Source organism: Chrysochloris asiatica, unplaced genomic scaffold, assembly GCF_000296735.1.
Source record: "Chrysochloris asiatica unplaced genomic scaffold, ChrAsi1.0 scaffold00071, whole genome shotgun sequence".
Classification (NCBI taxonomy): Eukaryota; Metazoa; Chordata; class Mammalia; order Afrosoricida; family Chrysochloridae; genus Chrysochloris; species Chrysochloris asiatica.
In genome coordinates this window covers 6,411,417-6,420,719 of record NW_006408589.1, presented here as the reverse complement: position 1 = coordinate 6,420,719, position 9,303 = coordinate 6,411,417, and the positions used below count along the sequence as shown (strand labels likewise).

Sequence of the window (9,303 nt, the reverse complement as noted above, 5' to 3'; positions counted from 1 at the left end):
CAATCAATTCTTTAGTTAAAATTTCTCTGTTGAAATTACTGGGGTGGTTTCTGTCTCCTGACTGTACCCTGACTAATAGACTGTGAATATTCATAATAAGTAGGATAAAGAATATAATTCACTTCATGTGGGTAAGATTTTAACCACCAAGTGAATTTTAGTGCCAGACTTAATGAAAAAGCAAACAAGCATTTAGTTCTCAGAGCATTCTGGATTTGAAAGTTGTAGATAAGGGATTGGGAACCTGAACATCACTTTGCTTTGATTACTGTTTTTCTTTATTAACATATTAGCGCTTAAATTCTAAGTACTTGGTTCACAGAAAGCTGTGGTTTACAGTGGGAGCCCTAACTACACTCTAAGTCTTAACATAAATTGAGCCTCATTTGAGTTCTTTCTGGTCATTAATCCACAATGTAAAAACTCAAGTAGAGTGTATTTGAAAATAGATTATGACTATGCTTGATAAAGCAAAAAAGAGGACAACCCGCAATGAGATGAATTGGCACAGTGACAGCAGCAATGGGCTCAATCAAGCATGTTAAGCATTGTGAAGATGGAGGCAGTGTCTTGTTCTTTTGTACACCCGTTCACTATGAGTCGGAATGGACTCGACAGCACCTAAACAGCAACAACAACAGCCAACCCTGGTGTGGTATTGTAGGAAAGCACTGGGCTGCCAACAACAAGGTTGGCAAATTAAACCCACCACCACTCCCAAAACCCCCATACAGGGTTGCTATGAGTTAGAACCAACTCAAAAGCACACAACAACAAGAACAACAAGCCAGCCCAGGAAGGGGCAGTCTCACCCTCAGGGACTTGCCTGGGTGTGCCCTTAATGGAAATTGACTGACGTATCAGGGCCACATGGTCGTGAGTCATACCCTGACCAAAGTGATTTGAGGGTCCCAGAACCTATCCTGCACAGTTTTCTAATCTGTAATAGTGTAAGTATCCTGATCACGATCCCTTTCCTAATTCTGTAGTCCTGCCTGTGACCATGATGAATTGGTTTGCTGTCAATCATGATTTTATGATGATGTCCTTTGTTGTCCTTGTTCTATAATTAGCTACATGGCTGGGAATCCTTTGGACACCATTAGGGCCTCATGCCAATGGTCTCCCTCCTCCAGATGATTTGTCTTTTTCCTGTTTGCACTTCATAAAGTGGTTTCTATAAAATATATCTGAATTTGGGGTGCATTTTTCTCTAGAACATTTATCTGTGGTGATTTAAAAATATGTTCGCAAATTCTTTGACATTTCTCCCTTCAAAAGATGTAACTCTATTCCTCTCTCCTTGAGTATGGGGTAAATGTATTGATACATTTCTAGCAAAAAGAATCTGGTGGAAATGACCACCAAGATCAGGCCATTGGAAGCATTGTGGCGGTCTCCTTGCTCTATCGTTCTCATATTATCCACTCTGGGGGAAGCAAGCAGATATGTCATTAAGACACTCAGGTAGCCTGTGGAGAAGTCCATGTGGTGAGGAACTGAGGCCACCTGCCAACAACTAGCACTAACTTGGCAGGGTTGTGAGTGAAACGCTTTGGAAATGGACCCTCCTGTCCCAGCCCAATTTTCAGATCACACAAAGTCAGCAGTTCAAAACTACCAGCTCTTCCGTGGAAGAAAGATGAGGCTTTCTGTTCCTGTAAAGATTTATAGCCTCAGAAACCCTGTACAGGGTCGCTAGGAGTCGGAACCAACTCCATGGCACATAACCACCACCATCACAGCTCTATCTGGGCTCCTGGTGTGGCGCTGTGAGTTAATGCGCTGGACTGCAAAGTCGGCTTGAACCTCAAGGTTGGTGGTTCAAGGTCACCAGCTCCTCCTCGGAAACCCTATACAGGGTCACTATGGGTCAGAACTGACTCAACGGCCCCTAACAACAACAACAACAGCAGCTCTATTCAAGAAGCCCTGGTAGCATAGTGGCTTACGAGCTGGGCAACTGACCATAAGGTCAGCAGTTCGAGTCTAGCAGTCGGTCCATGAGAGAAAGATGAGGCTTTCCGCTCCTGTAAAGATTTACAGCCCCAGAAACCCTATGCAGGCTTACTATGAGTGGGAACTGACTCCAAGCATACCACCACCACCACATGTTGACTAGAATCCTGGAAATCTATTCAACATAGCTCTTGAACCAGAACCATTCATCTAATTCCTGACTCACAGAGACTGGAATAAAATAATGTTGTTGTTGCCAAGTGCCGTCGAGTCGATTCCAACCCCTAGCGACCCTGTATAGGGTTTCCGAAGAGCAGCTGTTGAGTTTGAACCGCTGACCTTGCAGTTCACAGGGCTTTGCAGTCTGTCGCATTAACCCACAGCGCCACACCAGGACTCCGGGTAAAATAATAAATGGTTGTTATTTTAAGATACTACGTTTTGGTGTCATTTGTTAATGCAATAGATAACTAGTATTGTTGGCTGTCTTTGAGTTGGTTCTAACCCATAGTGACCCTGTGTACAAAACACTACACCACCCCCACACCCATTGCTACTAGATAACTAGTATCTACTGCAGTCCAATTTCAGACTATTAGATAACTAGTATCTACTGCAGTCCAATTTCAGACTATTAGATAACTAGTATCTACTGCAGTCCAATTTCAGACTATTAGATAACTACTATCTACTGCAGTCCAATTTCAGACTATGAGATAACTAGTATCTACTGAAGTCCAATTTCAGACTACTAGATAACTAGTATCTACTGCAGTCCAATTTCAGACTACTAGATAACTAGTATCTGCTGAAGTCCAATTTCAGACTACTAGATAACTAGTATCTGCTGCAGTCCAATTTCAGACTACTAGATAACTAGTATCTATTTCAGTCCAATTTCAGACTATTAAATAACTAGTATCTACCGCAGTCCAATTTCAGACTATTAGATAACTAGTATCTGCTGCAGTCCAATTTCAGACTATTAGATAACTAGTGATCAGACAATTAGATCACAGTAAACTTGCTCTGTAAGGTTTCTAAGGCTGTATGTAAATCTTTACAGAAGCCGATTGCCTCATCTTATTCTCATGGAGTGGGCTGGAACCACCAATCTTTCAGTTAGCAGCCTGATGCTTAAACCACAGCACCACCAGGAATCCTTAAACAACTAATTGTTGCTAGTGTTATGTGCCGTTGAGTCACTTCTGACTCGTAGCCACCCTGTATAGAGTTTCTGAAGAGTAGCTGGTGGGTTTGCCATATCAGGACTCCAGGTTGTTGTTGTTAATTGCCATTGCGTCAGTTCCAATCCATAGTGACTCTGTATAGGGTTTCCAAAGAGAAGCTGGTAAGCTTGAACTGTCAATCTTGCAGTTCAAACTGACTTTGCAGTCCAGGGCACTAACCCTCAGCCCCACACCAGGACTCCAGATAACTAATAGAGATATATATATTTTTAAAGCCCAGTTCAAAATACTGGGTTCAGTGAGGTCTCTTTTTATCTTTGTTAAGGCTCTGTGTCTTTCTCTTTCTTATAAATCCTATTGGGAGGAAAGGATAGCATTTTGAAATGGTTAATTTTGACCTGTGGTGGATTTCTGAATACGGAAAGGAAGGGTGGTGTTGTTAAGTGCCTTTGAGTCAGTTCCAACTCATAGGACAGTATAGTGAAATTTTGTTTTAAGGAACTCACTTCCAGCTAAAGTCAAAGACTGCAATGCTCTTGAAGGCGCATCTTGTGAAACTGAAACCCTTTGGCCAATATTCCTTTTTCTGTTACTTCCTCCTTGGAATGTGTCTCTGCTTTCCACCCTTCTATTATCAAATTCTTTCAGCTTGCCAGCTGTACCAGCAACCTATTATCAGCATTCCATCCCAAGACCCTTCTGCAAAGAGTAACCACAGGGTCCCTCCCTCTGGAACCATATCCAAAAGCATGTGTAGTACGGACACTAGTATCTTTCAACTGGAAGGATCATATTATCTGACTCACTGTCCTCCCTAGACCCATATTAGAAGTGCGGGTGTAGCAAGAGAATATCCAGGTGAACATGAATTGACAGCCAGACTTCCATTTATGGACAGAGGCAAGTTACTGGCAGGGAGGTGCAGAAAGAAGTAAGAATCCTAGAAATCCAAGGGTATCCCAATTCAGGGAGCCCTGCAGTATTTTGGGCATGACCTCATACTGTTCCTGCACAGGCAATAAAATCCCCTTTCTGTTTCTCTTGCTCCCAGTGTCTACTTCGTTTTAATTGGCTAATAACAGCAAGACAAAACCTCAAGTTTATTCAATGATAAAACCAAAGCAAAGAGAACGTGTTGCACATATTGTAGGGGGAAAAAGGACTCCAAATTCAAATGGATTTTACAAATACCCTTTTAGTACATCTTAAACAGGCTGTGGGTAAAAGATGAGGCTTTCTGCTCCCATAAAGATTTACAGCCTTTGAAACCCTGTACAGGGTCGCTATTGGTCGGAACCAATTCCACAGCACATAACAACAACAACAAACAGGACAAAGACAAGACAGAGACTAAAACAGATCATGTGGGTGAAGGAGGCCATCAGCATGAGGCCATAATTATGTGCAAAGAATTCACATCCAAGTAGTCAATTTATAGAGCACAGGGAACAAAAGAATATCATTGCAAAACCAAAACTAGCAGTTCATTACAGTTGCAGGCCAGACTACAGACTGGGGAAAGGAATTGTACACTATTGCAGATTAGCAAAATTTACAGGATTAGTTCTTGGGTCCACCGACCATGTGGCCCTGGTACCCCAATCTTAATTAAGGGGCACGCCCAGGGAAGTTTTTGAGAGGTTGGCTAGGGAAGTGACTTTAATCCATTTTTCAACTGTGCTCAGCCCCAGGGCAAAGCTGCCTCTCTCTGCTTCCCCAAAATTGTCTAGGGTCACTTTGGTAGTTCAGCTATGAGAAATACGCAAGTACTTTGTTGTTGCTGCTAAGTACTGGAGAGTGGGTTCTAACTCATAGTGACTCTGTATATAGGGTTTCCAAGGCTTTAAATCTTCCAGGGAGCAGAAAGCCTCATCTTTCTCCTGAGGAGCTAATGGTGGGTTAAAACTGCAGACTTTATGGTTCACATTCCAGTGCTTACCGTATGGAACTACCATGCTCCTAATAGTAGGCACTGTTGTTGTTGTGGTTGTTAAGTGCCATTGAGTTGATTCCAACCCATAGCGACCCTGTATAGGGTTTCCGAGGAGTGGCTGGTGAGCTTGAACTGACAGCCTTGCAGTTTAAATGGCTTTGCAGTCTGGCTCATTAACCCACAGCACCACACCAGGACTCCACTGTTGTTAAGTACTGTCATATCAGTTCTGGTTCATAGCAACCCTGTATAGGGTTTCGAAAGAGCAGCTGGTGGGTTTGAACTGCCAACCTTATGATTTACAGTCCAGTGCTGATCCTATAGCTCCACAGGTAAGTTAAATCTTTAGTTCCATAATTTTTGGAAAAAATACATTTAAAGCACATAGGTAAAAATATTTCTTCAGTTAATTTATTGACAAGCATATGGCAATTAACAATATTTTTAATTTCCTAAACTTTTGGAGTTTTTCAGCTTAAATAAGATGTTGGTAAGTGCCATCGAGTCGTTTCTGACCCATAGCGACCCTGTACAAGGTTTTCAAGGAGCGGCTGGTGAGCTTGAACTGCTGACTCTGCGGTTCAAACCAATTTTGCAGTCCAGCGCATTAATCCATAGTGCCACACTTAAATGAGATACCTCCCAGTAAAAGAATAAGAGAGTATATTCATCAGAATGGAATACACTATGTTCAATAGCAAATTAACCCTGTGTTATTCAATCAGAGAAGCAGTACCACCAGGTATATTGAGGGATTTAAGTTTTAGGAAACAACACAGGAATTTGACCTTATGTAATTGTGAAATCTGGTTATGCAGTTTCTGCAGGATTGCTGTTTTCACATCTGCTGCTAGAGCTTAAAGTCCACAGGACAGGCAAGCAGGGAAGAGGGATATAGGATGGGAGAGAGCAACAAGGACAAGCTGGAACCCGTAACATGAGCTGGAGCTTATGATGACAGACTGGAATCTGTGTCTGTTCTTTTTCCTCTAAACTTGGTTTCATGCAGAGGCTGGTACTGTTCAACACAAAGCTGATCCAGGAATCAGAGAAGCTGAAGAAGGATCAAGGAGAAGGCAGAACAATTACAGATCTCCCCACTGCCTTACACTGAAGAAGTGAGTCAGCAGTCAGCAACTACATATACAAGTATGGGCTATTCATGGTTACGGCTTGACTCCCACCCTTCACATCTAGTTCAAGAAATCTCTGTGAGCCACCTTGACTAAAAGCCCATAAGAATGAAGTTTAAGGGAAGATAGCTCAGCCTAGTTACACTAACACATTACTGAATTTCCACAACCTGGAAACATTGTGACTTAGCACAGCTATACTTTGTCCATGCAAAATTCAGTGTGAGTCAGACAGCCCTCCATTTTCTTGTTCAACATCTGAAGTACCTGGTCTCCAAGGTTGCTGGTGAAGACAGAGAACATAGGGATGGGGGGATTGTCTTGTCTCAGAAACACAGTATTCCTGCTCTGCTAACTATGCAGAAATCAGTTCTTAATCATATGGGCCTAAGAAACTGTAGGAGTCCTGGTGTGGTACTATAGGATAAGCACTGGCCTGCCAGCCACAAGATTGGTGGTTCAAACCTACCAGCCTCTAGGCTGCTCCTTAGAAACCTTATGCGGGTTGGAGACTTTAGATCCAGAGAGGGAGAGCGAATGTGTGCTGAAGACCTGCAGGTTCGGGGGAAGGATTGCATGGAGGGGATTATAACCATGGCAATGAGATGATATACGATAGAATGAATGTAAAACTAATGTTCTCTCATGTAAACTATCACATAATTCACAATAAAACATTTAAGAAAAAAAAAGAAAAAAGAAACCTTATGCAGGGTTGCTGGGGGTCGGAACCCACTCAACAGCACTTAACAAGAAGAAGAAGATGTAAAGGGGACTGAACAATGTATTCTTCCTGTATGCTAGAAAAAAGGAAAAAAAGATTTAGTTTTTGGTTTTAACAAACAGAAATCTATTGTCTCACAATTTAGGATGAGCAGTTTGAATGTCAGCTCTAGGGGAAGGTTTTCTGTTCCTGTTGGCCCTCGACGAATGTCCTGGTCTCTTAACCTTCTGCTTCCTGGTTCTTTGGAGTTCTCCATCACATCAACCTTGGCGTCGTCTATTTCCCCCATCTGCTCATGTGCTTGCTTTATCTCCTTATATCTCAAACAAGGGCTCAAGATACACTTCATACCAACCCTGCCTCATCAGCATTATGAAGACAACCCATTCCCAAATGGGATTAGAACCACAGTCATAGAGGATACGATTTACAACACCTACCTGGGGGGGATAGAATTCACAATTCAATCCATAACAGAGGCCATCTGTGTTGCATTGGGGAACATGGATCAGAGAAAGAGACACAGGGAGGGGGTCCTGGTGACAGGGGTGCAGAAAGAAATGTCATGGATTCTTGATTCACAAAGTGGGGTGTGAACAAATCTTGTATCACTCAGTCCCACACAGAGCAGCGGTTTTGAGCTTTTAGAAGCCATGAGAGCCACACCAGTTTCTTGGGCACTGTCCCCCCTCACCACTTGACCCATTCTCCCTCCAGATCCCAGCTCCAAGGAGGGTCAGGCCAGCAATGATTCCCATGATGAGGGTAGTGGGTGGAGAAGAAAGTGTCTATCTCAGAGTGAGGGGCTCAGGAAGCTATTGGTGCTGCACAAGCCCCTCCTCTCTAGAACACATCACCCTGGCCTCCAACTTCTGGAAGGTCCAGTCCTCTGCAGGCCTACTCTCCACAAGATCTGCATCCTGGTCCTGGTCCTCCCCATCCTGCTGCCAGTTTAGGGTGACATCAGCTGGGTCGAGCCTAGGGCCCAGTGCCTCAGTGTGACCTCGTAGTCAGAGATGGGGTTGTGAGTCACATGCTTCTTTGGAGGAACTGCGCTGCGTCTTTTTCTCATTTTCCAAGTATGTGGGGATTCTCTCTAGGAATCTGCCCTCCATGTAGGCCCTGCAATGCTTAGCCTCCTTGGCCTCTTCCCACTAAACAGAGGGTAACCTAAACAGAGGTGTCTGCCAAGGTCCAGAAGCACAGCTCCTTATTCAGGGTGACATCACCGATGCCATCATAAGCATGTTGAAGGTACCCATGGAGAAGGCACCCATGGGACCATATTGCAGCCATGCCTACTCTGGAAGGTGTGACACCCGACCTCAAGATACATTCGGTAAATCTGTGTGTTGTCCTAGGAGATCCCTGTCTCCCAACCCCAATACTCCACTCCCTCGGCTCTTAGATTCTTGGTGTCTCTGTCTAAGTGCATAAAATGCTTGTGGTCCACATAGCAGACCTTGATGTACCGGGGCTCAGTGTCACCAGGCTGGGCCACCAGGAAAATATTACTAACAGATAGGATTGTCTCTGATACCCTAGTATAATTATCAGCTACTTAATAAATGCTGGTTAAGGGTTTGGTGTTTATTTTGTTTTTTTTTAATATGCTTCCCAGAAAGGAGAAAGTGAATTTTTCTCCAGGGACTAAAATACAAAAATAAAGTCCACGAGACTCAAAATATGACCTTAAACATATCCCAAATGAATTTACACATCATCTGAAGACCAGATTTGATGTATTAAACACTAATGAACGAAAACCAGCAGACTTGTGGGATGACATCAAGAACATTGTACAAGAAGAAAGCAAAAGGTCATTCAGAAGACAAAGAAGAAAGAAGAGACCAAATTGCATGTCAGAAGAGACTCTGAAGCTTGCTCTCTAGCATAGAGAAGCTAAAGCAAATAGAAGAAATGAGGAGGTAAAAGAGCTGAACAAAACATTTCAAAGGGCAGCTCAAGAAGACAAAGTCAAATATTATAAGGAATTGTTTGAAGACCTGGAGTTAGAAAACTAAAAGAGAAGAATACAATCAGTATTTCTCAAGCAAAAAGAACTGAGGAAAAAATTCAAGCCTCGACTTGCAATACTGAATGGTTCTTTGGACAAAATCTTGAACGATACAGAAAGCATCTAAAGAAGATGAATCCTTCATGAAATGTTATTTAAAATTTATGTTTCATCAGTGTAAAGTATATTAAAAGGCCATGTGATTTTAAGGTGTTCTTTGCAGAAAGCATGTACAGATTTATACAAACATGATTGTAGATTATAGATATCAACATGTATGTGTATATGAGTATTAAGAAAGGAAAAAATAGATCCCTTTACAAAGAATTATGTGGCCCCTACTAACA

The 9,303-nt window shown here is 42.6% G+C and overlaps 1 pseudogene; it reads right to left on the bottom strand.

Moving 5' to 3' along the window:
* Window positions 1-7,727: 7,727 nt before the first annotated feature.
* LOC102834836 lies at window positions 7,728-8,275 on the bottom strand (annotated as a pseudogene).
* Between the last annotated feature and the right edge of the window lie 1,028 nt (window positions 8,276-9,303).